Raw genomic sequence first — 7,471 nt, 5'->3', positions numbered from 1 at the left:
CGGGACCTGGCCCGGGACGCCGTGCTCATCACGGGCGGCGGCAGGGGCATCGGGCGCCACCTGGCCGCGGAGTTTGCCAAGCGAGGAGCCAGAAAGGTGAGGGGGCGCCGCCCGGCCGGGGGGGCACTGCGCAGGTGCGGGGGCGCGGCAGCGGCCCCTCATGCGAGGGGGAGGGGGGCACCCTGCGCCCCCGAACAGGCTGGGAGCAGAGCTGGAGGGGTGGCAAAGCGTGGGGGAGGCGTCTGGGCTGCGGGGAAGCTGGGCTCCCAGGCACTGGCATAGTGGCACATGAGCGGGCGCGCTCCAGGTCCTTCCCCGACAGTGGCCTTCTTTATTGACCTGCAGAAACCGCCAGCCGCCCCTTGGCTCCAAAATGGTCCCTTTTATTAGAGCGACTGGCAAGAAAACCGTCCTTTCCGGCGAGCTTTGGGGATCCCAGTGCCTTGGCGGGCTCTGGGGGAAGTGTGCCTGGGGCCATCTGCCGCCGGCTTGGTGACACTGGGAGAGGGCGGACTCGGCATGGCCCCTCCGTGTTGTCCAAGCTGGCGGTGAAGCCAGCTGCGTTGCTTCCTCGAGACTGAAAGCAGTTTCAAGAGAGCAGAGGCAGACGAGGTCCTTTGGGTGAATGCAAGATCTGTTCTTAGACCAGTGCAAATCGCTGGGAAACTTCTTCTCAGCAGACTTTTGGGTGCCCAGTTTTCCTCTCTCCTGCTGCCTTGCTCCGAGACAAATTCTCTGGGTCAATGTGATATCAAAGCCTCTTCTCCATGCAATGTGGTGCCCTTATAAAGGATGCAAACCCTCTGGTGACGTAGCAGCGTGCTCTACTTTTATGCTTCACTTTGCAGATAACAGGAAAAAAAACTTGAGGGGTCTTAAAAAAATGCACATTGTGAAGGCAAACCAGACAGCAGATGCAGAAGAGTTAAATATTCCATTTCTTTTGGCTCTTCCCTCTCCCACTGCAGTTAATTGCTTCAGATAGTTGTGTGCCTGAAATGATCTGTTATAATTAATCTTTCCGGGGGATTCAGATGGGTGATACAGTATATCCATGAGAGCCCTATAAAAAAAAAAAAGAAAGAAAGAAAGCCCTTCACCCATGGTGGGAAATTCAGAGGTCACAAATGTTGCATGAAGGGGAGCAGAAACCATGGCATGAAGAGTCAGGTTCGAGTTGTGGATGCCCGGTGTATCTGGACAGATCCAGCACTGCGCCTGTGCACACAGGCATAGTGGCAGAGTTATAGAGGTAGGCGGCGATATACACCATCTATTTGAGATTAGTATCTTCTCACAGACAGGTTAGTTGATACAGCTAGTGTATAAGTTGCACACGACAATTAAACTGGGATTGGCTTTCATTTTAGATCCAGCTTTTGGCAGGGACAGGTTTGTTCAGCCTACACGAGGCACTTCCAAACAGACTGTGCGCGCCAGGACAAGGGAAGACCGCAAGAGCTGCGTCTCCCCGAGATGCATTTTTAAAAAAAAAAATTGGTGGCACCAAAGCATCTTTAATGCTAAAATGTGACGTTTCCAGTTGGCCCGCTTGCGAGCGGCGCAAAACGGATTTACAGCATGCGTGCATCCGAGCGGCACCTGTGAAGAGCGCTGGCTTGATGGTGCTGGCACGTGACATCTCATCAACAAGACAGAAACAGCACAGGCATTGCGAAAACCCGCCCCTTCCCCTCCTTACTTCCACTGTCCAGCCAATGTACTTCAAATTGGATGGGACAGTTCATGTCTCAGACAATTTTCTTTAACTCGACTTCGGTTTCCTCATTCATTCATTTGTTGGCCTCTCTTTTGACGTTGCCAACAAGGGGACGAATCAGTGCCAGTTGCAGCCAAGGTTTACACTTGTCTACTAGATTTTGGACTGAGACCCCATGAGCATCAGGTAGTAAGATATTTGGGTCATTAGTGATCCAGGCAGGACGCGTGCCATGGATACCTCACAGATAAAAACCTCTGCTTCCCCTATTTGTGTCCCAAAGCCTTTCTGATGTGGTAGGGGGGAAGGTTTTCAAACTCCACCTTTCAATCAGCAGATGGCCCGGGGTAAAGGGAATTAGGACTGAAACATATTTGAAGCGCTAATGCTGCTTCTCCCATGTCGTGTCCAATTTCAGAACAGGTGATTGCAAAGGTCCATTTATTTATATTTGGGGTTTATCTTGACTACTGGTCAGGTCTCCCGAGAGCAGGTTTTTCTTTTGTTTTCAGCTGCTAATTGGTTGCCTGGAAAACTCAGAAGACTGGGTATGCTATTGGCTGCGACTTAGACTGTATAACTGCATAATTAGGTACATTTGAGCAAGAGAGCAAAACAGAGTTTGCAGGCTCGTGTCAAACTCGGCCGTTGGCTGTATTGCAGCACATGCAGCGTTCAGTCTTGAGCCACAGAGAACGTGGAAAAAAAAGCCTCAGAGTTTGATCTTGACTTCGGTTTATGGTTTGTGGAGTTGAGCATTTGCATGCCTAGCCTGTAAAAATACAGTTCTAATTTATCACTGCGCCGTTTCCTAACCGGGCCTTGAACTGGAAGTGTTATCGATGTAAGATTGGGAACTCCAAGCTCCCTGGACATAACGCCCCACACAAGAGAGCAAACTCATGCAGTTATAGGGGGTGTAGTTGTAGCCGTGTTGGTCAAAGGACAGAGGCAGAGGAGTCGGCAGGGACGTGAGAGCTAGATGGCCGAGTCGAATCATTCATTGATGGTTACGGCTAGCCGGTATTGCATAGCTCCTTTGCTTCAACCTCCTGCATCAGCATGCAGTGGACAAGTCTGATCATAAATCTGGCCAACCTGGTTTTGATCATCTCCAACAATGGAGCCTGGACAATTGCACCGGGTGTTGCTCTGTTGTTGATTCATCCTTTCATTTCAGGCATTTTTCTTGATGCCTGCCTTCTCCATTTCTAATTTTAAGTTGAGCTGTGGAGTTATTCTGACCTGATACATCCTGGAATGTTTATCACTGCCAAAAACACAGCTAAAGCTAACAACAACACAGCGAGATACTGTTACAGCGGAGAGACGGCCTCCAACCACATGCCCTTCCTGCATCCTGATTTTGGGGATGGAGTGGCGGCTCCTCAAACGGTTGATTTTCACTGAGCGCTGCCTTGATTAGCACAAAGGCTGAGCTCAGATAAGATCAGGAGCATTCCCCCAAAGGGCCTTAATTATTGCAATTTTCCTTTGCTGCTGTTTTGTCAGTTCTTTCTGTTCTGAGGGTTGGGGCTTTTTTCTTAGTAGTAGGTATAGTTCAGTTTTTAAAAACTTTCTAGGTAAGCCTTCCCTTATCTTGTCCTCCAGCGGTGTGCCGTTTGCTTCTTTTAGCAACTGTACTTGCTGTACAATGAACCAACAGGGGACGGCTATCAGGGAAGGAGGGAAAAAAACTCTTGCTTGATGGCATGAATCCAAGGAAGACACCAGAAACTCCCCATGTCACGTGGTACATGTTTTTTACAGCCATGACCTCACTGCACCAGTACTTGGATCTAGACCGTTATAGCATTATGTCTGCAAAATGCTATTAACCTTAATAACAGCAGGGTGGGCAGCTGTGAAATGCCACACACACGTGCACACACAAGGGTGATTACCACTGGACAGCGGGGGGGAAAAAATCTCAGAAGATAACTTGCAAAGTTTTCCTGTAAAAATGGAACCGGACTGTAGGACAGGCTTTTGATTTCATCCTTCGAACACCTTGTCCGGCCTAAGAAGCAGCACTGAAGTATTGTCAAAGTCTAACACTGGACATACTACTAATGTATCCTTGCTGGAGGTGCACGGCAAGTTGATGGTTTTTAGGCACGTAATTTCCACTGCTTGTGATGGAAGTGCAGCTATCTTACCCCATCTCAATATTTTGACTGCGCTTCTGGAGGCTACACAGGTTGCATCCGAGCTGTCTCTCAGAATAAAGAGCCTGCCCTCAGATGCTTAATCAAAGCATTTTAATCTGTCACAGGAACAGACAAGCTTCATGGGCGGTAACCTTGCTCAAAAGACAGCCAATAACCCAGGAGGACAAAGATGGGAACTTTAAGCTACGGAGGGACCCCCCGTTTCATGTCTAATTGTATTGGGAGAGCTGATCTTGAATTCCCAAAATAATCTAGGTGTTGTTGCTTCTTGTTTCAAACCGTATTTTAATCTCTTCTGCATGCCTACCCATGTGTTTGTGCACAGCCAGACCACAGTCATCAGCAGGATCTCTGAGATTACTGCAATACTGGGCGAATACTAACAATTTAAATGCGTGTTAAATGTGGTTTATAAGTGCTTATAATTCGCACAGATCAGAGAGACAGAGAGAGAGAGTTTACCACCTCAAGAGCAGATCTTTCTAGCACGAGGAGCAGAGTTGGTTGTCTTATCAAAAAGAGGGAGGAGTTGATCCTCCTTGAAACATAATTCACCCTCTTGGGTGTGTTTGTTCCAAGTCATGCAGTCTGACACTGTGAAGTCCAAAACTTTGTAAGAGCATTGTTTATACAATAAAAATGATCATTTCGATCCACGTGTGCATGCTGCATCTGTACCTGGAAAGAGTATTGTGCAACCAAGCATTCAGTTAGCTTTGTGTGGAGATATTTTTGAAAGAATACCCAGCATGTGTGTTTTGAGCTCATCAAGACAACCGCCATCAATAAATAAGTACTTTGCACTGATTACTTTGATTGCTGTGCAGAAAACCTAGGAGGATGCTAGGACAGCTGGTCAGAGTCCATATATAAGGGTGGCGTTACACAAACTAGAAACCAGCCAGGCTGAAATTACATATCTGACCCATGTAAAAAAAAACTAAACAAATGTGGTAGTTTGGGGAGAAGCTTGGAATAAAAGGAATTGATTTAACAGACGGTAAATACGCAGTAACATGATGTTTGTCCGTCATTCAGTTATTACTTTGCGTTCTATGAAGCTGCCCTTTTTTGCGACCGTGGAAGTGGATAAAGCATAGGAACTGGATGTGTTCAGGGATTTTCCCCGAGGCTGGCCAAAACATCCAAACATATCTTTAAGTATTGAATCCAGCCCCGGTTAGTAGCGACTAAGAATTAGTTATTAGATGGCTCATTTGAGATCAGTTGGTGGGCAGACATAAGCCACTCGATTTATAACTCTCACTGAGTGCTTGAGATGCAAGAATAAGGTTTGCATAAACCAAGATGGATTTCTTTTTCTTGGCTGGGTTACTGTTAGGGACGAGTGGTGCAAAGGTAGCGCCAGGGAAGACTGGCTGTACAGCATCTACTCCAGGGTGAAAGCACTGCCATTTACATTTTAGGTTAAGTCGGGACTTCCAAGAATTGCACTCATCCCAAATCTGCTTTATAGTCTATCTAAAACAGGACAAAAGCAATAAGCAGATAAAGTCATATTTTCAGCTCAGCAGGTTTTTCATAGGCTGGAAGTTACACTTCCTTGTGGTCTTTATATCCCCCCCGCCTTTTGTCCATTATGCTTAAGCATTGCAAACTTGTTCCTGTAACACTTTTACAGCCGTCAGTACCCCTAGGGCTGCTGAAAAAGTCTGGCTTTTGAAAAATCTTTTTCACTTCTTGTCAAGCAACCTATTGCATGGAGAACAGTTGTTAAATTTAATTAATGCGATCGGTTTTCTTGTCCCACAAGCTCATTGTCGCAGGTTCTGAGCATATTGCATAACTCTTGACCAGATCCTGCACTTGTGGGTTGTGCATGAACATTTGTCCGCTGTTTCCACCTTCAGACATTTGCTTTTGATGTTCCTTACTGTCCTGGCCAACTTACAGCTTCTTAGTAGAGGGGCTCCCTACGGTCTTCAGAAGGGTTTCTTCTCTGTGAAAGTTGTATAATCACAGCAGCTTTGTTCATCTACTACCTGTTGGCAGCTATCTTTCCCCTTGATCCATGACTTTAGAGATGGGCAGAAGAACACCTGCTTCAAGTCCCAACCTTGGATGGCGTCTAGCTTTCTGACCTGGACTAGTGCCAAGGCCAGCAGCTTGAATAAATGCTGAATGGCAGAGTTTCTGGCTGGCAAGTGTAGCCGGAAAAGTGTCGGATATCAGGCCAGTTGGCTTTGGGGATGCGTACAGGGAGATCCACCCAAGTGCAAGGGGCAGCATGGAGGCTGAATTTTCAAACAAGCACATGCAGATGTTGGAGGCTGGCACCACGGGCTAACGAGACAGGAGTCAGTCTCAGCAGTGACCGAGAGACTATTATTTAGGGCAGGGACAGGCCCCAAAGGGCCCCTCTAAACAGAAGTAAGGAGCTCACAGAAAGGGGGAAATGAAGGAAAAGATGCAAAGAAAAGCAGGGGGGTGGACAGACCTACTCAGAGTGCTAGGTGAGGAAAGTCATCCTCATCTTGGAAGGGAGATGGGGGAGCTGCTCACTTGAACTTTTTTTCACAGCTGAAAAATGAAGATTGGTTTGATCTTAGCTTTGGACTGTGCTTTTTTTAATGGGTCCATCTGTCTCTGGTTGAGCTGTGTGTTTCTGCCACCTTCCAAAGACATGTAAACATGCTCCCCACCTGTGTCCATTGTGCTCAGGTCTGGAGTCTGGCTTAGTCTAAGGAAAAGTTGACTCAGACTTGCCAAACTGTTTTCATAAAGCACTAAAATATATACACGGCTTTTACTGCATCATAAACAAGCTGTTGAGCTAATGCCTAATTAGTCTGGCACAGCAATTTGCTTTAAGAGCAACCTTAAGCCCTGCCTGCATTGCTCAGCATTGCAACTGGAAGGTCCAGAAGGGATAAAAGTTCAAACAGGCTTCCTTCCCCAGTCTCCTTGTCTCCCTGGGTTTCTGGTGAGCAGAAGGTGTCTGGACCACTTTGTCCTGAACCCAAACAGCGCTTTCAGTGTTGCAGGGAAGGAAGGGAGGAGGAGGAGGGGGAATGGACTGGCTAGAAGAGAAACTTAGCTGTGCAAGGCAGGTGTGCAGTCTTTTGACCTAGAAGCAGTGCCAAGTTCAAGTTTCTTCTACACACCTTCATGGGCCCTGACAGCTGCACCCTTCCCTGTTCCTCTGTTCCCTCGTCATCAGGTCGTCCTTTCTCCTCTGGAAGTGATGCCATCTTTGACCACATATTAACCCACTTCTTGCACAGGCATCACCACGCTTTCTTCTTCCCGCCCCTACCTGAGGAAACTCCCTTTCTGAACTCATCTGCTCCTTAAAATCCCTTTCAAGTCATCCTTAGGATTCCCTCCTGTGGAGCTGGTAAAGGACAGACACTCCCAGTCCAATACTCTGCTTGTTTGCATGCCAGATAAGTGCATAATTAGCTCAGCTGCATATCATGATGCCCATCACAGTTTTCTTTCCTTTTACCCCTACTATAATGCATCCATTATCTGCATATTACTTAAAGCCATTTAGCATCTTTTGGACCCACTGGCTGCTTTGTAATGCAACTCTGCTCTACTTTGCTGCAGTATAATT

At 47.2% G+C, this 7,471-nt stretch overlaps 1 protein-coding gene across 1 annotated transcript in view; it reads left to right on the top strand.

The window, feature by feature from the left end:
• The first annotated feature begins 6 nt into the window (after positions 1-6).
• Positions 7-7,471, top strand: part of DHRS3 (dehydrogenase/reductase 3) — a 45,319-nt gene continuing 37,854 nt past the window's right edge. Inside the window, exon 1 of the mRNA XM_019511870.1 lies at positions 7-96. The gene's annotated coding sequence lies outside the window, so the exon portion shown is untranslated. The remainder of the gene's footprint in view (positions 97-7,471) is intronic.

Source organism: Gavialis gangeticus, unplaced genomic scaffold, assembly GCF_001723915.1.
Source record: "Gavialis gangeticus isolate Ggan-Ray unplaced genomic scaffold, GavGan_comp1, whole genome shotgun sequence".
Taxonomy (NCBI): Eukaryota; Metazoa; Chordata; order Crocodylia; family Gavialidae; genus Gavialis; species Gavialis gangeticus.
This window is presented reverse-complemented; position numbering and strand designations above follow the sequence as displayed.